We start from the raw sequence: 23,787 nt of genomic DNA, 5'->3' as shown, positions 1-23,787 counted from the left end.
ATAGACATAGAAGTCATCCAAATATACCTCAATAAAGTCGTGCAGATGATTTGGAAATGCGGCCATCATGACTCGCTGGAAAGTAGCAGGGGCATTGCAGAGCCCAAATGGCATCACTCGGTAAGCGTAGGTCCCCCATTCTGTGGTGAAGGTTGTTTTGGATTGGCCTTCTTTTGCGATTTGGACTTGGTTGTATCCGCTGAATCCATCCAGAAGGGAATAAAGCTCATGTCCTGCCACTGTGTCCAACAGTTGGTCTGTGAAAGGAATCGGAAAGTGATCCTTCTTCGTCTTGGAATTCAACTTGCGGAAATCCACACATATTCGCAATTTGCCATTCTTCTTGGGTACAACCACGATGGGTAAAACCCATTTACTATTTGCCACTGGATAGATGAACTCGGCTTCTAGAAGCTTCAACAGCTTTGCTTTTACTAATGTGGAATAATTCGGGTTTATTCGCCTCTGTCGTTGCCATACTGGCTTGGCATCAGGCTCCAAGTCAATATGATGCTGACATATTGTGGGATCAATCCCCTTTAGGTCCTTGTAGGACCATGCAAACACATCCAAATTCTCTTTCAACAAGTTGTACAAAGTTGACAACTCCTCTTCAGGAAGGCTGCAACCCACCTTCAAGTGGCGTTCCGTGCCATCTGCATCCACAAAGGTTAACTGCCTTTCACCTTCTACTTCACAGATGAAGGTCCCACGGACTGCTTCTGGGTACAGATCCGACTCCTTCAAAGGAGTGGTATCCTCTTCTGATGTCCCACTAGAACTAACTTCTTCTTTTGATAGAGACTTAGGTTGCCTCTTGAGATGTTGGAATGGGATTAGAGCCGTTTCGGGTTTGGTTTCAAAATTAATTACCTCTTGGCTTGAAGACTCCTCTTCTGAAGATGACACATCCAGGAACGTCACATAACAGGGACCCTCTGATGCCTGTTGGGTTAGTGGGACTGGTGCTTATTGGCACGGTGCATCATCATCATCTTTCTTTGACAAGGATGGGTGAGGACGGCATAAGCCACTGTTGAAAGACGGCTTATTCTTCTTAATCCATTTCGTATAAAGGTTTTGCATACGAGAAGATCCATTTACCAGACCAAATGGTACCATCGTCATTCTGTCCCACAGCATGAGCTCGTCTGCTTCTGATGCTTCCAAAACTTCTTCTCCAAATGTATCTTGTTCGGGTGGAATAGACTCTTCTATCTCACTTTCATAACCTTCTTCGTCCATATCATCTCCATCCTCTTCTGTCTCTGTCTCTGTCTCTGCTTCTGCTTCTGTCTCTGCTTCTGTCTCTGTAGGAGCTCTGTAAGAGAAAAACAGGTTCCCTATTTTATCTTCTGCCTCTGTCTCTGGCTCTGCTATGGCCATATAACAGGGAGAGCAATACATCCATGCTTCTATCTCACTGTCAGAAGTGATTTTGGAAATAGTTCCTAGTTCAGGCAGGAAGTATTCACCCATTGACAATGGCTTTGCATCTTTTGGGAGTTGGCTTACAGTATCCACTGTTAAGGAACGTGCCACTGTTTTCCTGGGAAGGATATGTTTGACAGCATCTTCGTCCGCCGATGTCCCCTCTGTAGCCTCATTAGGGGAGTCAGAAGATAATTCCAAGGAGGTGGATCCATGTCCTTTTTGAGAACCATATAGCTTCAGCACCACTTTGTTGGGTCCTCTACCCAAGGTCAAGGTTCCTTTGAACCAATCCATCCTTGCTCGGGCTTCAAAAAGCCATGGTCTACCCAGTAATAGAGGGTAGGATGTACCATAAGAGTTCGGCTTCGCCACCTGATAGGTTAGCCAATAATCTTTTCCAGCCACTGTAGTCTTCACATATGGGAGAATGCCCAAAGGCTTGATTCTACTCTGATCCGCCAGTCTGATGAGCCATTGGGTTGGTTGCACACCTTGTAGGCCTAGATCCTTCATTGTCACATCCGTCATAATGTTCACTGATGAACCACCATCAATCAGTGCATTTGCAATAAAGCAGCCTTCTATCCACACGCCAGTCTCTGGAGTACTTGGATCTAAGAAGGTGTTAGCTACGTCCACTTCTTTGACAGGCTCTAGAGCTTTATTGGACTTTGTTGCTGTTGAGGGAGCAATCCTTAAGCCACATCTTCTTGTCAATATACTTTTGAACCTTTTCTGACAACTGGGAGACAACATCAATAATTGTCAGAATGTGAGGTTTGGTTTAAAGGTATCTAGATCTCTGACCAGATCGTATTCCTTAATAGGATCCACTGGCTTCTCTAATCTATTAGGGAATGGGGTAACGCCCATTTTCATCTTCCCTCTCTCTTCCAACAGGGGAATCATGGGAACTTCTTCTGTCACTTGTGGCACTTCCTCCTCTTCTGTCTCCTGGACCTTTGGTCCTGTCTCTGGAACTGTCTCTATAACTCTCTGTGGCACTGTAGGGCTCTGTACGGCACTATCAGGCTCTGTTCTGTTCTGTTCTTCTGGTGGAAGATTGAACTTCACTGTTCTGGCAGGAGGATTATTTTCTTTCTGGATAGGTGGTTCCTTCTGCTTTGCACGTGTGATGGTAGCAACTTCCAATTCCACTAAATTGGAGGTAGGCTCTTGGGCCTTAGCCGAACTGTCAGTAGCACTGTTTTTCACTGGGACTGGGCTTGGACAATCTTTTGCAGTGTGGCCTTCTCCTTTTCATCGACTGCATAAGGGCTTGTAATCCACTGACCTTCTGGGATTTGGACAATTTGGTGAGATGTGTCCCTTTTCTCCGCATCTGTAACACTCCACTTCTGATCTCTGACCACTGCCAGACTGTCTTCCTCTGTAACTTTGGAAAGGAAATCTTCTCGGTCCGAAATTAGGACCAAACTCTCTAGGCTTGGGTCCAATATCCTGTGTTGTCATTTTGGATTCCAGCAAGTTGAATCTTGCGTCTTCTTCCTTCCTTCTCCTATCATGCATCTCCTTCAGAGACCAAATGTCCTCTGTATGGTTCTTCTGCAATCAGTAGGAACAGAAAGCTCCAGGAATGGTTGGTTTTTATGTACATTCAGTGGCTAAATGACCTTCTTGATGACACTTACCACACCAAGTATTTGACCGCATCACATCTCTTCCTGCTCCTGCAACGTTGGATATGCTAGCGGTATTCACTTTCAGCGTCTGTAGCTGCTCTGTAATCACATCCATCAACTCCTTCTTAATATTTGCAACTGAGTTGGATAAGTAGTCCTTCAAGCTTTCTCCTCCTGAGATACTGGAACTAGGGTTTTGAGGAGTCTCTGTAATCACTGCATAAACAACTTGGGCTGGTGTAGAGGGGTCTCTGTTCTGATTCTGATTCAGAGCTCCTTCTTGAACTGTTGGTTGTTGGCTCCAGTTGATAGGGTTCCACTGTTGCTGCTGATTTGGCATTGGGGAAATTGGTTGGGACCATTGTTGTTGTGATTGAACTATCATTTGAGGCATGGATTGTGGCCACTGTGGATTTGGTGCACTGTACTGTGATACTGGGGGCATCTGTTGGTAGGGGTAGGGGACAGTCCCTAGGACTACATTTGGTGGGTACATCATTCCTCGCATCAAAGGAGGTAGGACTCCTCTTCCTGAATCCATCGTCAATCTAGCTTCCACTTCATCATACAGTCTTGCACCTTCTGTTGCAGCTTGCAGTGTGGCTGGTCTTTGTAGCTCCACAAACTTACGGACTTCTGGTTGTAATTCTCTGAGAAACACTCCCTTCTGAATGCCATCATCTAGATTATGGTTAGTCCATCTCTTCAGGATGGATTCCATTCGTGAGACATAAGCTTCTACTCTTTCTCTAGAGGACTGACTTAGGTTCATAAATTCCTCTCGCATTCGCTCTTCAAAACCTTTACGCCTGAATTTAGTGAGGAAAGGCCAACTTCAGGTCGTCCCATGTGCCAAATGTTCCTGCTGCTTGTCTCTCATACCACTGAAACGCCACGCCCTTGAAAGTGGCGGGGAATATTGCTAACCAATGCTCAGGGGTTCTGGCATTGTTAGCCACACATGCTACCATAAACTCTGCTACATGAAGATCGGGGTCTTCATTGTACTCTCCCTTAAAAACTGGCAATGGGACTACATTCGCTGGCCTGTCATCAATATTTCTAGGACGGATCTGGCTTGGAAGTGGACCTCCAGCAGAAGGAGGAAGGGCTTGATGTGCCATTGGGACTTCTGTAAAGAGTTCCGCAAGGGCGTCAAAGGTGGCTTCTGCTGCGAGCTCGTTCTCAGCCTTGATTTTTGCTTTCTCTCTTCTCACATACCTCTAGACTCGTTCTAACGCTTGCCTCTTTATTGCGTCATTCATCAGGGGGTTGGCTCCACTATGTTGTTAGTGCTCCACAGAGGGTTAACAGAAGGCTTTAGTCTCTGGAGGACTGTCTTGCCAACATTTCTTCTACTTCTTCCTTTTCAACATTTCTGAATTTTGCTTTCATGCCACTGCACAGACGAAGGTATTCAGTTCTGAAGGTGTCAAAATGCATACGTCTGAGCATTGTAGTGGTGCCATCATCATAGTAATGCCAGCTTCTGATAATTTCAACAGTGTATGTTGTAAAGAACACTCTGTCTACCAACTTCCAGTGGGTTGCCAATTGATCGACGAACAAATTCAAACTCTTTTCCTTCTTGTCTTTGTGAACCTCTACAGACCAAGACTCCTGAAGCTTCTTCACAATCTCCCACTTAATGATGTCTGGAAACTTCTCAATGAATGCTAAATCTCCCATGGATGGTCATTCTCTCTGTTTCTGCTCTTCAGTTTGTTCCCAAACAGTTTGCCACCAAGATGCAAGTTTCTGCTGCTTCAACAGGAAGAGGAAACTGTCCACCAGATAGAGCATGCATCATGATGGTGATGTGTTTCCGCCATTGTGGGATGAACTTCTTGTAGAAAGTGGCTTTGATTATAAGAAATTCCAACTCTTCAGTGGAAGAAGGAACTTTACAAACATCCATTGAATTCTTCTCTTCTTGGCAATGCCATTTCCTTCATTTTCAGCCTCTTCTAGTGCTTGTTGATGGCAAGGTTCCCCGGCTGCGCACCAAAAACATGGAGCCCCAAGAGGAACACCAAGGAAAAGGGAATTCTCTTGCAAGAAAATCTATCTTGTAACATCAACAAGCTTGTTTATTATGTTTTATATGATTACACTGAAGAAAAGAATACCAGGCACAACAAATCTTCATGCAGCATCATGTAGATCTCCCACGGATTTGATAGAATCAACCATATTCTTCAATATCTTCATAAAATCCATCAATAGAACAAAGAAAGCAAAGAATACACCATCTTTGAATGGAATTACATCACATATTATTCATCTTCAATGTCTTCATAGTCTTCTCTCTCAATCTCTCATATACAATCACTTTGTTTTAGTAGAATTGATTATCTCTGACTCTCTCTCTCTCTCTCTCCATCAATAATACATCATATTCTCACTACAATCTCTCAAAATCACTCTCAATAATCCCTCTTAGGTCGTGGATACCCCTCCCAAGAGGTATGTCTAATATGAAGAGTCACCAGAGCCACTGCACTGTCCTTTCATAGCTCACTACTGTCACTTCACTCCAATCTTCACTTGAGTCTTCAGCAACTACTTCTTTCACTTCTTTAAGCTCTTTTGCACTTGTACTCACCTCTTTCCATGGCTATAAAACTTTCCCAAGCTACACTCTCATCCATCAAAACACATACAGAAGCATACAAAACAGTCATCACAGAACAGTACCAGAACAGCTACAGTACAGAACAGAACAGAACAGAAACAGAGGCTCTACAGAAGACCTACAGAAGGTTAGAGAAGGTCATCAAAACCACATAACTCATACTCAAACCATTCCAAACTCTCACAAACCATTCAATAAACTTTTACAAGATCTCAATCTTCATCAATCAATACTCCATCCCTCCCTATAGAAGACAATCAGAACAAAACTGAACAAAATAGAAGCTATACAGAAGGTATATAGAACCAATCAGAACCTATCAGAACATCACAAAACCACTAATAAACATCATTAACTTCCAAAACACAATCAATATCATCCAAAACACTCTCAAACCACTTCTAAACCAATGAATCATCTCATAAAATCAACCATTCAGCTCTCAAAAACAACAAAAATCAGCCAAAACACAAGTCATTTCAACACTTAACAGGTTGCATTCTTTACAATTATTCTTCTTTGTGAGGGTTAATCTTCTCATTGAAAATAATTGTGGGTAGGGGCATCTTGTAGCCATATGTAGGCTCAAAGGTTAAAACTCCAATGCTAACATGAGTGGAGTTATTATAGAAAGACTTAGCCAAATGCAGCCATGAGTCCCATGCATGTTGCACATCTTGATAGAAATGATGAAGCTAAGTCTTCAACCACTTATTCACCCTTTCCATCTAGCTCAGTCTATAAATGATAGATTGTAGAAGAAGACAATTTAGTACCCATAAAGCTAAATACCACCTGCTAAAGTTACTCATGAATTTGATATCCCTATCATAATCACCTGTAGTAATCCATATAATGTAAAGATTTACTCCACGAATTAAAGTCACTTGTCAAGCAGTGAATTGGGTCTTTGATAGGAATAAAATGGGCTACCTTAGTGAGTCTGTTCACTATACATAAATGCTATTTCAACCCTTTTTGTTATAGGTGAGTGAGTGATGAAATCCATGGTAATATGTGTCTATTTTTTTCCTTCATGGGGATTGGCAATGGCTGCAACAAATCACCTAGCTTATGGGTGCTATCATTATGGAATTGGATACCTATTCTTCATTTTGTGATCTTGTTTAGATCCATGTAGTCAATACACATCCTGAAGGATTCATCTTTCTTATTCGCTAACCAGACCAAGATGCATAAGGTGAAGAACTAGGCTCTATGAACCCCACATGCAAAAGCTCTTTGATTTACTTGGCTACTTTCTTATCACTACAACATATACATGCTATAATGACGTTTATAATGACGTTTTCTTTATATATAAAAATATCCCCATCGTCGGTATTAGCGTTGGTATTAGCGTTGCTACAAAACCATTGCTATTTGCCTCGCTATTCAGCGACGCTAATACAGACGAAAATAGCGACGGTTACAAAGGAATTTCCGACGCTAGTATCAATGATTGCAAAATTATTTTCCGACGCTGATACCGACGGTTGCAGAGAATAATTTTTTTTTGTGGCAGAGCTGCAGATGCATAAGAGAGCTTAGCATTGTAACATGAAATGCAGCCTCATACAGATAGAATGAAGCAAAAGATCATCGTGCAAAGAATGATGGAGCTTAGTTTTGGACCTCAAATGGTTGCAATCATATATTCTTCAATTTATCTATAATGGCTATGTATTAGGCAATCTCCTTTCTTTTTGCCCAATGACCTACTGGACATTACTTGTTGCCTTTGGTTAGATTTCTAGTTAAAAAAAGTCTACACTGTAACTATTTTTCATTTTTACCTTAATACACTTTAATGTTTTCAATGAAATAATAATAATAATGCTAACTACTAGCATGGAAGCATATCAAATCATTCATTCTACCACCTAAATTAGCATCTAGAATACATGACATTGAAATTTTCTATGATATTAGCTTATTAAAATTTAATACCATCTCATTATGTTTTTAGACCATGTCATTATGCCTTAGTACATGGCATGTGTCATGCTTGCATAGGGTTTAATTGAGAGCATTGAAGGCTCCCCATTCATATGATTCTTGCTCAAATTTATCTCCATGGGGCTCTCTAGCATTGATAATATCTATTTTTAGGTTACCCTAGGCCTTGCCCTTACATTTGTTTACTATTCTAGGTGTAGTCAACTAGACCCACTATTAGTAAAATGAGTGTATCTTTTGATAAGCAACTCCCATTGGAATATTTTTTAATTCAAATCAAAGAGGTTAATTCCCATTAAGGAGAGGAAGAAGAGAAGGAGAGAGAGAAGAGAGAAGGAGAAGGAGAGAAGAGGGAAGGAAGAAGACAAGAGGAAGACAAGAGAGGAGAAGGAGAAGAAGGAAGGGGGAGAGAGAGGAGAAGAAGAAGAGGAAGGGAGAAGAAGAAGAGTAAGGGAGAAAAAGAAGAGAGACAAGTGGGGGAGAGGAGGAGAAGAGGGAAGAGAGAGAAGAGGGAAGGAAGAAGAGAAGGAGAGAGAGAAGAGAGGAAGAGAAGGAGAAGAAGGGGGAGAGAGAGGAGAAGAAGAAGAGGAAGGGAGAAAAAGAAAAGAGAGAAGTGGGAGAGAGAAGGAGGAGAAGAGGAAAGAGAGAGAAGAGGGAAGGAAGAAGAGAAGAGGGAGAGAAGAGAGGAGAAGGAGAAGAAGGAAGAGGGAGAGAGAGGAGAAGAAGAAGAGGAAGTGAGAAGAAGAAGAGTAAGGGAGAAAAATAAGAGAGAGAAGTGGGAGAGAGAAGGAGGAGAAGAGGGAAGCAAGAAGAGAAGAGGGAGAGAAGAGAGGAGAAGGAGAAGAAGGAAGAGGGAGAGAGAGGAGAAGAAGAAGAGGAAGGGAGAAGAAGAAGAGTAAGGGAGAGAAACAAGAGAGAGAAGTGGGAGAGAGAAGGAGGAGAAGAGGGAAGAGAGAGAAGAGGGGAGAAGGAGAGAGAGAAGAGAGGAAGGGAAGGAGAAGAGGGAAGAGAGAGAAGTGGGGAGAAGGAGAGAGAAGAGAGAAAGGGAAGGAGAAGAGGGAAGAGAGAGAAGGGAGAAGAATAAGAAGAAGAAGAAGAGGTAGTAAGAGGTGGAGAAGGAGGGAGAGAAGTAGAAGAGGAAGAAGAAAGGGTAGAAGGAGAGAGAAGAGAAGTAGTGGAAGAAGAAGAAGAAGAAGAAGAAGAAGAAGAGATAGTAAGAGGAGAAGAAGAGGAGGAGAGAGTAGAAGAATAAGAGAAAAGAAGAAGAAGTGGAGGAGAGAGAGAAAGAGTAGGGATACAGTAGAAAAGAAGAGGAAGAGAGAGGGAGAGAGCAAGAAGGAGAGGGAGTGAGCGTTGGTGAGTAGCTGCAAGGAGCCACACCAAAACCACCCTCTCGGCGAAGGGCCTCATCCAGCGCTCTTTCCTACCCAAACCTATTGACCTGAAAACTGTTAAGGTCCGGACTACCCAATCTCCGCGAGGCGAATGGATCCCAAGAAGAAAGTCACGGGAAGCGTAGGCGCCCAAGCTACCGGTAATGTTGGAGTGGCGAGCGGAGCGACCAATGCAATAAACATGAATCAAACCCAGGTTCTAAGTTTTAAAATTAATTAGGTATTATTTCTCGTGGAAGAGATGAAAGGGTTGGTGACGTGCATGGAACAAGAATGAGTCTTAGGGTTTTTATTTACTCTAAGCACTAAGTTGCATGCGTGAAACGGTAGAGTATGGAATTTGCATAAGATTATATGCATGAAATGATAGCTTTTACGCACATAAAATGATAAGGTCTTTGCATTATTTCACATAAAATAATATATTTTAACTTAGTTCAATGCAAACATGATTTAAAGAAACACATTAATTGATAGTCTTTGATGGATAGAGACCTAGACCTTTATAAGATTCGGTGCATTAGGAATAAGTATAGTTACCTGCACATTGTTTTATCAGTCTTGCCATAGACTATCACAAATGGATACACTCCTAGCCTAATTAAAGCTAGTAATCTAACCCCAAATGGATTGTTAACCCAAGTTATGATTGGCAGTTTGAAAAGGTTGTAAATCCCTTAAGCAAGTGTTTTGATACATCCAGTTAAAATTCTGATTGTGCATGCAATGGGATTGCGATGCCTTGAAGCAAGAGGTTGTGCATTCAACTGTTTGTTAATGTGGTTTTGGATGTTAACCCAAGTGGGAAGTGTTTGATGATTGCATGGTCGAGTGTGAGATGACTGATTGCCATGGAAACAAAAAGGGGTGTTTTCCCTAGTAATTGTTTTTAAGCTGGATGCTTCAGCTGTGGTTGATTTCCTAAAGGGATAGTTAAGGAAGGATGGCGCTAGCTACCCCCCCGTGAACCGCCAAACCTTGACCAAGGGGGTTGTGAATCCGCGCCGCCGGGAATGTGGACCGAACCCGCCACGAGGGGTCTCTCCGTGGCAATCACTTGGCATAGGAGGACGCGTGAGTGCCAGTGGGGTCTTTGACCGTAAATCCCAATGTCTCTAGGCCCTACACAAGTGTTCTACGTGACTCGAGATGGGATCTCAAGGCCTTGATACTAGTTACAAGGTGGAATCTTGGAAGGATAAACCTTCAGGTTTTATTGCCGGAATACGGAAGGATTTTTTTGCGGAGGCAGAAAAGGAGCACTTAATTCTCCTATATGGGTGGGAGACACAACTCAATCCGAAGATAAGTTAAGGAAGTGTTTGATCTTATTTTATCTTGTCTTCGTGTTTTTGGCCTAAATTACGTAAAGGAACCTGTGATTATAACGTGTTAATTAAGGAAGGTGCCTTTATATGTCAAACATAATGTGGTAGGTAATTAGATAACTAAAACAACCCCCGAGGGAAGCGTGGTGGATGGACCAATGGGTCTATCCTACGAAAGGGTGGTCTCAATTAGCCGAGAGCTTTCCTCAAAGGAAATGTTAGGAAAAGTTGGACTTCAGGTCGCGATCCTAATGGGAACGGCCGTATAAGTTCCATTGTAGGGCAGACTCGAGAGACCCTAGTTCGCAAACCCCGAGTCATTCCTTGCGAGTGTCGGGCGACGTCTTCTAGATATATCTCTCGATGGACTCCTAAGATGTGTCCCTCGATTTGAGGAGCGGGCATGTTACAGTTACAAGATTTGTATTTCACCTATCTTTTCTAGAATACTAATAAAATATGATGTTGTATGGTGGTGAAAACATCAAGGAGGCTTAACTAGTATATACCTAGGAAATTTCCAAGTTTAATGTAAGAATACAAAGGTTTGATGGAGTGGAGAGAGAATTTAGAATTCAAAAGCCTTAAACATTGTATGAAAATATGTTATCATGGCCAAAATTTATAATGTTATGGATTTGAAGATATTATAATACGAGTTTTTTCTTTTTAGATATAGCATCATTTAAAGTGACATGTATAAGTTTCATGAACTAGGACCTTAAAAGAGTCAGCACTAACTAGGTGTGGTTTAATAACTTGATCTAATACCATATAGTAATAAGTTTGGATAACCTATGATGTGATGGTTATTTTTTTGTGTAAACCAATAGACACAAGTATGTCAAATAATTGTTCATCCCATTTACATTTTTTGTATGTATATACATGATATATAAATATATTTTATTCAAAATTTATATCTATCTTGACAATATATGGACAAGATGGATATTGGCTTTGGCCAAAATCAACTAGCTTCACACTTTGACTAGGTAAATAAACTTTCATATCATAAAATGAATATTTATATACCAAACTAGAAGTTTATGATTTTTCTAAGACTAAAGATTTAACCTTTGATCGATGGTTTGTGTTTCCAAAGAAATAGACATAAATTTTATTATTAATTAAGACTTATTTGTTAGCTAAGACATAAAGTACCAAATTGGACTTAAACCACTTTATAAGAAATTTCAACATAATTAAATAATGTTATTGAAAGAATAAAAAAATTTAAGTAGATTCTCTCATTGATATTGGTGGTGTTTAAAAACACTAAGGTAACTACATAAAACACGTTAAATTTTTAACAAGCATATATTTCATAGCCATTCAAAAGCCCTTAATATAAGGGATATATCTACTATGGAAGTCAAAATTAGTCCATATAGAGTCACTGTCTTGTTGCATCATATATTTTGGAAAAATACAACTTTTGTAGATAGCTGCACTACCATTTATGAAATGGTTGTGATATCCTAACTCATGAGCAAGTTGCATTACTTCCATATCTTTCAAAGTAGAGACTAAAGGATTCTGCTTCAACATGGATAATTGTGAGTTGTTCAATGTAAGTGATAGACGATGTGAGGCATTTGTTGAGTATGTTTGTATAGTCGACGGTCATAAAGTACAAAATAGGATGTAAACCACTTTATAAGAAATTTCAATACAATTAACTAATGTTATTGAAAGAATAAAAAACATCAAGTACATTCTCTCATTGATATTTGTGGTATTTAGAAACACAAAGGTAACTACATAAAACACTTTAAATTTATAACAAGCATATATTTCATAGCCATACAAAAGCCTTTAATGTAAGGGATATATTTATTATGAAAGTCAAAATTAGTCCATGTAGAGTCAGCGCCTTCTTGTTATATCATGTATATTGAAAAAAAACAAATTTTGTAGATTTTGTATAAAACGTTTAGCTACAATACCATTTATGAAATGTTTGTGATATCCTAACTCATGAGCAAGTTGCATTGCTTCTATGTATTTCAAAGTAGAGACTAAAGGAGTCTACTTCAATATAGATAATTGTGAGTTGTTCAATGTAAGTGATAGACGATGTGAGGCATTTGTTGAGTATGTTTGTATAGTAGACGGTCATAAAGTACAAAATACAATTTAAACCACTTTATAAGAAATTTTAACACAATTAACTAATGTTATTGAAAGAATAAAAAACATCAAGTAGATTCTCTCATTGATATTGGTGGTATTTACAAACACCAAGGTAACTATATAAAACAATTTAAATTTCTATCAAGCATATATTTCATAGCCATGCAAAAGCCTTTAATGTAAGGAATATATATCTATTATGAAAGTCAAAATTAGTCCATATAGAGTCAACACCTTCTTGTTACATCATGTATATTGAAAAAATATAAATTTTGTAGATTTTGTATAAAACGTTTAGCTGCAATACCATTTATGAAATGTTTATGATATCCTAACTCATGAGCAAGTTGCATTGCTTCCATATCTTTCAAAGTAGAGACTAAAGGAGTTTGCTTCAACATGGATAATTGTTAGTTGTTCAATGTAAGAGACGGATGACGTGAGGCATTTTTTGAGGATGATTGTATAATAGATTGTCTCTTGAAGCAAGAAATAATTGATGGTTGAACATATATACCATCTTTATCAATCATGGTCTCGTGTGGTGCTGATGATGAAGATGAAATACCATCATTCTCTGCTCTAGTCCATTCATCAATGACAACCTTGAATTGAGCATACAATTCATGTCCATATTGAATTGGATCCTGTCCATATCGATCAAACCTGATGACTTCACGTGCATCATGGTATTTGCTTAAGTGAGCCAAGTATGGTAGAAGTTTTTTGTTCAAGATAGAGTCTTCACGATCAATATCAAATGTTTTTTTATAAATGCAATTCTCAATAGGATTTGGACATCCTTTGTAAGGACTCTCATCTATGAGAATAGTCTTGGTATGCTGACAAACATCTCCATATTGATCCCATACATACTTTAGAGACTTGAACATTGCTTTTACTCCCATCTTATCTGGCCGATATATGATTTTGAGTCAATGTCTATGACATTGTTCTTAGTCCCAAATCATGAAGAAAGGATACTTCCTTTTTGCATGGATCTCCAAGCACTTAGTAACTGCCATGATATTCTTATGTAAAGCTGTTGACCAAACTCCCACTTGGAATCTTGCAAATAAGGCTTCAAGAAACTCCATACATCCTGGTCGAAGAACAAGTCATTGCTTTCCCATTTGAAAGCTTTGAAACCTTTTAGACTTAGCAAAGGATCATTGTAAAAGAAGACAATTGAGATCAAGTATTACACATAACTGTGTTGCATTTCTTATCAAAGAAACATCAATCACATCATCGTGCTCTATTATTGTTGAATCTGTTAGATATCATATCCAACCATAGATGTCTTAGTTAAAGTTACAAAGAAGAAAAAGAAGCACTTAGATTCATTTACTTCATCATCATTCTACCTAATGTTTGAGCTAGAAACTGGCATAGAACACTAAAGCAGTTTAAGTTCACATTGATAAATACATACATAGGTACTAATTAATAAATGATGTCTTAAGAAAAGAGACATTTGACCATGAGGTCAAATCTAACCAAGAGTAATATCATGAGGTGATAAAAATATATATGATGATTTCTTTGAAGTAAAATCTATTCTAATAAAGTCATTTTTTCATACCTATTTTTTATCGCTAATTTTAAGTATACTTGAGATACTAATAATAGATGATTGTAATTAGTTGCAAAAATTATATTATCATTATAATATTTAACATACTCAGTTTCTAAAAAGACCTTCAAAAATGGCATGTACAAAAAAGTTGTTTATTAGTCCTAATTATTAAAAGAAAAATTAAACATGATACTTTTGACCATGTGACCAAAACTATGTCACATATAAGTGACACATGACAATTTAATTGAGATAAGTTATACTCTATTTAGATAAGTTTTCATAGTTTCTTCTTCATTACTAACCATTCTATTTTTGAATTAGTTATATCCCATAGATATTTAAACTCATGAATTGTAACAAGGATTTTACCTTAATATTCAATATACATATCTCAAAAGATACATTGGAGTGAAATCTTTGTTGCAATATTTACTATTGAGGTAAAACTCCTTTGGGAGGTGCAATGAATCTTTTTTGGGGTGTGCAATATATTGTTGGCTCTCTTATCCTAAGGTACATGCATAGACATACACTAGTGATGTAGTAAAAGAGGCTATAAGAGATAAGAGATTTGACCATGTGGACAAATCTAACCATAACTAACATGACAACATCATTACACAACACATATAAGACTTTAATTGAAATAAGATCTAAAATAGAATTAAGTAAATTTTGCATAGCTAGCTCAAACTTTTCATTATGATAAGTATTCTTATACACTAGATTACAATTAAATAGTTATCCTTACAAAAGATGATAAATTATAATGAGCTTTTTAATACTAATTTGGTAAAATATTTACTTCAATAGATTTTTCAAACCAAACAAGCTTGGTACCTTTTGTAAAAAATTAAAAAACTAAAGACAGTTTTTTTAATTAATATCATCAAAGAAAGAAAATATTGCAAATGCTAATGGAGGTAATTTCTCAAGAAAATAACCAAATTTACATCAATGTGTCTTCCTTGATGAAAGGAGAAGAAACAAAGTTTAAACATCTGAAGTAGCCTTTAATTTCTCTTTCATAATTAGACTTGCTATATCTTGGTTTGATTCTTCTATGCCCTCATGTGGTACTTCAAGAACTTGAACTTCAGTAGGAGTAACCTCATGGGAGTTTGAATTTTGTTTGGCACTCTCATGGACCCTCCACAATTGTTCTTCAACCTCTTTTTGCTCTTGAGTGTTGCAAACCACTGCAGTATTCTTCATATGATTTACCAATGCCACCTTAGATGCAAGTCCACTTGCAAATACATCAAGTACAACCTCATGAGCATCATTGAATGCTTTGATTGTAGTTTTCATAACTTTCATTTTCTTTCTCAAAACGGCCTTTGCAATCCTTTGTTCTTCTTCAAGATCTTCATCATTGCACTCCTTGTCCAAGCCTTCATAGTCCAAAATGGAAGATTTGTTGACATGGTTTATATATCGCTCAAAATCGATGAAGCTTTTGTCCATGGTCACTAATGTCAAAACCACAAAAGAATCTATAGATCCAAAAGTAAACGTTCTATCCATTGGTAGGAAGTCAACAACACTTTCAACTAGTATGCGATACTTGCAAGAAATGATTTCAAGAGCATTTTCCAAAGCTGTCGTTTACTTTTGATCAAGAAATGATAACAACATGAATTGTTTAGGTTCACATGTCATTTGTAGTAGAGTGGATACAACCTTTCCAAAGTTTATAGAGCCCCATTTCATTCCCTCAACCCCATGTGTTGCATCTAGAACAACAATCTCAATGGTAATTGGATCTCTGTAAACATTATTTATAAGATCAAAGGTTTCTAGATTGCATCCGACAACATATACACACCAATGGGAAGTAGAGGGGGATTGAAGAGGATTTTGATTTTTTCCAATTAGGTTCACAATATCTTTTGCTCCATTTGGTAGGGACCTTGCATCAGCTCCACGTATGAGCTTCTTTGATACCCAATCATTGCAAATGCCTAAAATCTTTGTGTAGACTTCATCATTGATATCATAATCATCAACAAGCTCTTCCCAAGTCTTCATCACAGTGCTACTTTCTGGAACTGAAGTATTGAAAAAAGTGACTAATTCCTCCTTTAGGACCCTATCTTGCTTGATTTTCTTAGCCCTTGTTTCCATGTCAATCATATCTTCCTTATCCCATTTGTTTCTAAGAAAAAGGATATGACCTTCATTGATCTCCTCTTGTAGTGTAAGGATGTCTCCATCCTTTAAACCCATAAGGCAACGAAATGCAGCAGGAGAAGGTTATCTTTCCTTTTTTCTCGAACTCTCCTCTTGGGATATAAGTTCACCTCTAGAGTATCTCTTCATGATTTTGATCCAACTATCAAGTATTTCTTGGAGCTACCAATCATATGGCAATCTCTAGATGCACAATTTTCTCTAATGTATGCCACAAATCTTTGAAAAAAAAGATCAAAATAGTGAGCATAGAACAAAAGAAAGAGCATCATACTAATCTTTACAAAAAGAGAAGGTAAGCTTATATGTGATTACCTACCATGGTACTCTTTGAGAGCTTGTCTTAGAAAGCCCTTGTTGAGGTTTTGGTGGAGAACCAAATGCTAGCCCCACTGATCTACTCAACATAAGGGGCATTCTTCATAACATTATGTGATTCTATATTTGTCATTCATGAAAGCTCAATGCACATTTTCGCACGACAATCAACTAATATTCTAGCATTTCTTGTGGTGTATAAATGCTTGGTTGCTAGACAACGTGTAGTATTAAATCTGAATATATATCTTTGCTACATGAATTGAGTGAAGCCCCGATATAATCCAATAACTATAAGTGTCCAACTTATTAGCATCCACCTCATCATGATGCATGGGTCTCTTCTCATTGTTTTCTTGTACAAAAGGCATAAGATGTGTTGCTATTGTTGGATTCATGGGATTCTTTATGAAAGATGTCGTTAGCTTCTCTACATAATCCCAACATAGTGACCTATAAGAATACAAAGGAGGTGCCTTATAACACCTATCAACGAGAATAGAAAATTATGTTGTTGGACCAAATGGAAAGAATTTTTCAAACATGTGAAATCCTGATTCTTCCTTCTTTCCCTTCTTCTTAACTATCTCAGGAAAATCGAATGTTCTTTCTACTCCCTTGACCTAAAGAGAAATTATTGGCTTTGCAGGTGTAAGTTCTAGCATGGAAGGTAAAGTGGCATCATTCTTAGTAGTATTAGCAGCCATACTAACAACAAGAGCTTGTGACAAGGAACTTTGTTGAGGTGATTTTGACTTTGAGCTTATGGGATTCCATGAATTATTTTCTTCTTAAGGAGAAGGTGCAGATCTCAAGTCTATTTGTTTATCTTGGAGCTTCATTCTTTTGTTGGCGCGATCACCTCTTCTTGATAGGGAAAGTAGCTCGCTATTTTGAATAGCTTGGAATGCTAATATAATGTCTTCTGTGCCCTTTACCTCCTCAAATAAGCTCCATCCCATTGTTTTCAAAGAGTATTATTCGTCCTCTTTAATACGGGCAAAGTGAAATGACAAAGGATCAAGTTTTTATACTACATTTTTCCCCTTGATTTTAACAAGATTACATAGTATTCCCTCTTTCCTAGCACATCCATCTGTTATCTTCTCTATGACACCATCCTGTTGAAAAAATGCAATATCAGTCTTTAAAGTGAATAAGATAACATTGTCAGCCCTTTTTCCTTGACTGTCATAAACATCCGCATACCATGGATACACAAAATCACCACTAACTCCATCAATGGTTTGGGTATCCTTTTTAGATGTGCTATCTTTCTTTGCCATTGAATAGTTCTACAAAGAGAAAAAGTTATCAGACAAAAATGGATTTAAAAATATTCAAAAATCACAAAACCCAAATAAATGCATAAGATTTCTAGGTTGAAAATTGAAAACACAACACAAGATTTTACGAAATACAAGACAAATGTACTCTAAAGGGACTCTTCCATAAAATGAAATATTGAAATTTGAGATTAAGTGTGGTATGAGATCCAACCATAAATATGTGTGCTTATGTATCAAATCTCATGGATTACATTGGCCCTAAGTTAGCATTAAGTATGTTTCTCTTGCAAGAATCATATAGTAAAAACTTTGCCATGGACTTTGGTGAGAATATCAATTTCTATTAATAGTGAGACTTGACCATGGGCTTAACCAAATGGTCAAGTGATAATGAAATTTTGAGTGTTAGTGTGGTATGAGATATAGTGAAAAATCATTGTGGTTATGTAAAAAATGTCATGGATGATTTTGTTCCTAAGTTTACATTGGATTTCTTCTCTATGTAAGTTTCCTATGCAAGGATCATACTCTAGGAACTTTGCTAAGATTTTTGGCCACATAGTCAAATCATGTTTCTCAAAGAATGAGATTTAGTCCAATATGAGATCCACCTATATATCAATGTGGTTAGGTAGCAATCTCACGATTCCATTTGGCCCAAAGTTAACATTTTAATTAGTGCATATATAAGTTTCCCTTGAAAGGAGCTATATTGTAGAAACATTGTCATTGGTTTTAGCCATGTGATTAAATCCTATTTAGTCATAAGCCTTATCTATAAGATTAGAAACTTTGCCATGGTTTTTTACCATAGGGTTTTTAAAGGCTAGTTAAAGAGAGGATGCGGTTTATTGTGATATGAGATTCACGTATAAACAAATATGGCTATGTAGCAAATCCCATAGATATCAATATAAGATAAAATTAAAAACACTTGAAAGGTGGAGATTTGACCTCATGGTGAAACTTGAAAGATAATATAATTTCTATAAACTAGTTTTAACCATATGGCCAAATCTAGTTTCATAACCATATCAAGAAAGTGATTCATTTATTGCAACATGCTATGAAATTGGATTTGACTATATAGCCAAATATTATTTTATAGTGGAATGAAAAAGTGGTATCATTGTTTGTAATCATATGGCCAAACAAAACAAGAATGGGGGATTCTTGGATGCTAGCATTGATAACAAAATGAAAGATTCGACCATATGGCCAACATTTATTTTGTAGTGGAATGGCAAAAGTGGCTAATTTGTGGCAAATTGATATGATATTGTAATATTCCCGCATATGAATCTCCTCTTAAGTTAGATAATAGCAAATTTTTTTAAAATCATCCCCTCCCTTCCCCAGCCGACGGTCATCCTGGAGGAGAGGGAGGGGAGGCACGATGACTGTGCACCGTGCTGGAACTCATGGAAGGCTTGATGCTCATGCATCAAGCCACGTGGAGGGAGGGAGGTACCTCTCCCTTTACCTATAAAAACCATGGCTATTTCAGGGAGAAGGGAGGGGCAGGACGAGAGGACGGCGCCACACTATGGGAGGCATTGGAGCTGCGATAGGCTGCGTAAGGCGTGAGAGGAGGGAGAGGTTGTCAAGCTGCGCTAGAAGGTGGGAAGGAAGCGAGAGGCTGTCAAACTGCAAGAGGTCGTCGCCTTGAGAGGAGGAGCTCAGACAATCATGGAGAGAGAGAGAGAGAAGAGATCGCTGACGTCGCTAGTTGTGGAGGGCATCGACTTCACTATACCACGGCCGGGCTATTACTATTGACGCCGCCTGCTGCTGTCGTGGAGCTAACGGCCACCATCACGCCTTCCCAGTCATCCGTCTCCACGTCGCCACGTAGCAGCCAGAAGCTATTAGAGGCTTCTAAGGGGGCTTCTCTAAGCCCCCCCTTCCCATTGGATCTCCATAAGTCCATATTACCCCCGGTATTTAAAGCCCTCTTCCCACCAATCATCTTTATTCCCCCCCGAGCTTCGAAAAGGAAGCCTATAAGGCCTTCCCATTAGTTCCCCAATAAGCCCTTTTCGGGACTTTGAAGGCGAGGAAGCTACAAAGCCCTTCCTACCAATCATCCCTAGTTCGGGAATTGAAAAGAAGAGGAGGAAGCCTATAAACTCCCTTCTCGCTAGATCCCCCAATAAGCCCATCCTTACCCTCAGGTCTTTGTGGAAAAGAAGAGGGTTTCCTTAGACCCCCTCCCCACTGGGTTCCACATAAGTCCGTTCCTACCCCTTTTTCCCATGGAATTTCAAGGAGAAGAATAGCTCTCAAGCCTCCGTTGCTGCAAGGGCCTTCACAAGAACCCTAAGGCCTTCCAAAGCCAAATTCTACAAGTCGGTACTTCTGTCAAGGAACCGTACCTCAAAGGGAATTGCCCGTAAGAAGGAGACAGCCAAAGATCATAAGGCTGCAAACTAAGGCATGTAATTCAAATCTGCGAAGGCTAACCGGAGGTTGAAATCACATGGCCCCTAAAAAGTCACAAGGCGCAACCGTAGGAGGATCATCTCCTAACATTCATGTGGACATTTCACTGAATCCACAAGTCCAGGTTTTTACTAATTTTGATTCCACGCAAAAGCATTGCATTAATCACGATAACTTCATGGATTAGGAAGCACCTATGCATGCTTAAAATCACCTAGTCAAGTTAAATGCAACTGGAAATAAATCGACTATTCGAACAATGATTAGAATTAGTTCATGACATGAAATTTGGTCATTGGTATTTTCCATATAAAGAAATTGTCTATCCATTTAACGTCCTTAATAGTATGTTGCCTTGTCGTGCATGTCAAAGTGACGGCCTAGAACACCTATTGCCTATCATTATAAGGTTGAGATTATTCAAGTGCACCTTTGACTAGACATGGAAAGATTAATTGCACGTCGCATTTTTAGACAAATCTTCATTGAATGATTCATTAGGGAAAGTCCTTAACCCTGTAGGAAATAGAAGAGCGCGGAAATGATTCGAGGAATTTCCGTATGGCATGTGATTGTAAATTGGAATAGGTCAACTCTAGTCTTTTTTTTTTGCATGAATTTCACTACGTTGTAGTCAGGAAAGGAGTGCATGTTGCACATTTGTCATATGAAAAATTTCATTCATCAAGAGTTGTATTTAGGGAAAGTTTGCATGGTTTATTGAAGCATGAAATCATAAAAGCTTAGAAAAAGAATTGTGGGCATGATTCTTGAATGCAAGTCCTAGTAGGATCAATGGAAGTTATACCGCAATTTAACATGTGTTTTGATCTTAACAATAAAAGTTAGGGTTATTGCAAATTTAAGGGTACGTAGAAGCAATGAATTGCGTGTTTATGTGAATTGTGAGATGTTACAACTAGCTTTCTCCTTTAAGATCAAGTTAACATCTCTAGGGATGGTTCGTCCTTGTCGCAAGACAAGTAGATCGAATTATCTAAATCGCCTAACCCGCAAGGGATTCGCATAGGATGGCTCAACCGATATGATAAATAACCCAAGTGCTAACTAGGGTTTAGCACGTTAAGGACTTGACCTAGTTTCACGCACTTGTTACCAAGACGAACCCTTGAACCAAACGTCCTACCCACATTCACAAAATGTAGGGACAATTGGACGCTCATGCATAAAACGATCTAAGGTTTCTACCCTAAGGATCACTCGTTCAAATGATGAAACTCAAATTGAGTTGGAATCCCTAGGACCGAACATTGTCGGCCTAGTGTAATTAGGAATGGGTTGAGTAAGAAGACACCCTAAACCATGCTTCTCGTCTGGAGATAATTCCGTGACCAGAAAACGCCATTCAATGGTGGGTGAAATGATCCTATGGAATAGATGCGACACTTGTGCAATAAGTTGCAACGTCGCATAGAGTTGTGGTTTGTTCACAAGAGAGTTTTGCCATTTCTTGGAATGAGGTTGGCAAGTTCTTGCGCAAGTTTAACTTGCAAGAGGATGAGTAGTCATCATGTTATATCACCTTTCTTGGGAAAAAAAAAATTGCCAAGTAAAGGGAAGTTAGGTATTTGCTTGGAAGAAAATGATTAATCAATAAATTGGAGCGACATGGTCACCAAGATTTACTGTTAATAAAACCTAAGGTATTGGTTAAGTTGGGTTAACAGGGTATGGCCCTAACCCAAGGACAAAAGGGTGAACAAACAAACCCTTGGGAATCTTGCCAAGTTGCAATTGATTCCGGATCGAATGCTGGAGGCATTCGGAGAGAAGGATTCACTCCTTAACAGTTGGCCAAATAAACGACCACTCGAATTGATTGTGCTTGTAACAGTTTAGAAAGCACTATTTGCATTGTTTGCTCAAAGAACTAAAGGATGAAAAGATATCTAATGCTTCAGGTTGAAGGCCTGAAGGGAGAGGCAGCTTCAGTTATCCCCGACTGCCTGCCTGACCCTAACCAAGGGTTGTTGATGGCGCCGGCAAGGTGGACGGAACCCGCCGCGAGAGGTCTTTCCATTGAGCTCTACTTGGAGCAGGAGGATGCTTGGGTGCCAGGGGGGGCTCTGGCCGTAAATCTCTCGCCTTCCGGGACCTGCACAAGAGGCTAACGTGACTCGGGATTGGATCTCGAGGCCCGCATACTAGTCTATGGGCGGAAGCTTGGAATAGTGATTCCTGAGGATCACTGGATAGCCTTCGGGCGGATTATGGACAAGCCTACGGGCGGAACTCCTTGTATTTCAAAGATAAAATGATGAAATGATAATAAAGAATTTGTTTGATATTGTTTTTCTATGTCACGTGATAAGATTACGTGAAGGAACCATTGCTTAACAGGATTAATTAAAGAAGCTGATTGTTATATGTCAAATTAACGTGTTAGATAATTACATATCTAAAACAAATCGAGAAAAGTGCGGAGGATGGACCATGGATCCGTCCTACGGTTGGGTGGTCCCGGTTAGCCGAGAACTTTTCTCAAAAATTTCGAAGAACAGCGGGATGATCATCGTCATCAAAATAAATAACGAATGCAATGACCTAGAGTTATGCTTGACTGATTTACGCTGTTTTAGGGGAACGGAATGAGACTATGCCTTATGGCAGAGAGGTTGAGCTTTGCATCCCCCTCGTTCCCCATTCTCCTTGAACCAAGTGCAGCATAAATCCGCTTCAAATCTGGCGTTTCTGCGTAAGGTAGTATGCTCCTCGTCTGACGCTAGTTGCTGCTGGATAATGACCAATCAAGATAACCTGGATTCAGGCCGATCCTAAGTGGGAACGGCCAGGATACTTCCGCTACGTGGCAGACACGGGAAGACCTAGATCGCAAATCCCATAACATTCCATGGAAATACCGGGTGGAGCTTTCTAGACATCCTTTCCGCTGGACTGCTAAGAGTGTCCTGGATGATTCTAGTGGACACGTTACAGATATTTATATATGAACATGTAGATAAGAAGTTATGAAAAATTGAAATGAAAGAAATGGTTTATGGAAACAAAGTGTTTTGTTTGTTGCACGACAAGTTTTGACCACATGGCGAAACTTCCTATAAATATAGTAGGTAATCAAGGAGTTCGAAGTAGAACATGGTCTTCCTTTTTGGAGATAATATAGAAGGTTTTCTTAGAACATTTTGCCATACAACCAAATCTAGCATACCCAAAATTTGTGTGATTGAACCCACCATAGATTTGGTCTTAATTTTTTAGGATCAAATTCCAAAAAAGTGGTTTGTTTGTTGCAAGACAAGCTTTGATCACATGGCCAAATTATAGAAAGTAAGGAATTCTAAGTAGAAACTAGCCTTTTCTTTTGGAAGTAAGCAAGGGTTGATAATATAAGAAAGCATTTGACCAAATGACAAAATTTCATTCTTGTAGTAAAATGAACAAAGTGGTTGATT

The sequence above is a fragment of the Lygodium microphyllum genome, chromosome 16, assembly GCF_053477565.2.
Source record: "Lygodium microphyllum isolate KBCC chromosome 16, Lygodium_microphyllum_v1.1.10, whole genome shotgun sequence".
NCBI lineage: Eukaryota > Viridiplantae > Streptophyta > Polypodiopsida > Schizaeales > Lygodiaceae > Lygodium > Lygodium microphyllum.
Note: the sequence above shows the minus strand (reverse complement) of the source record.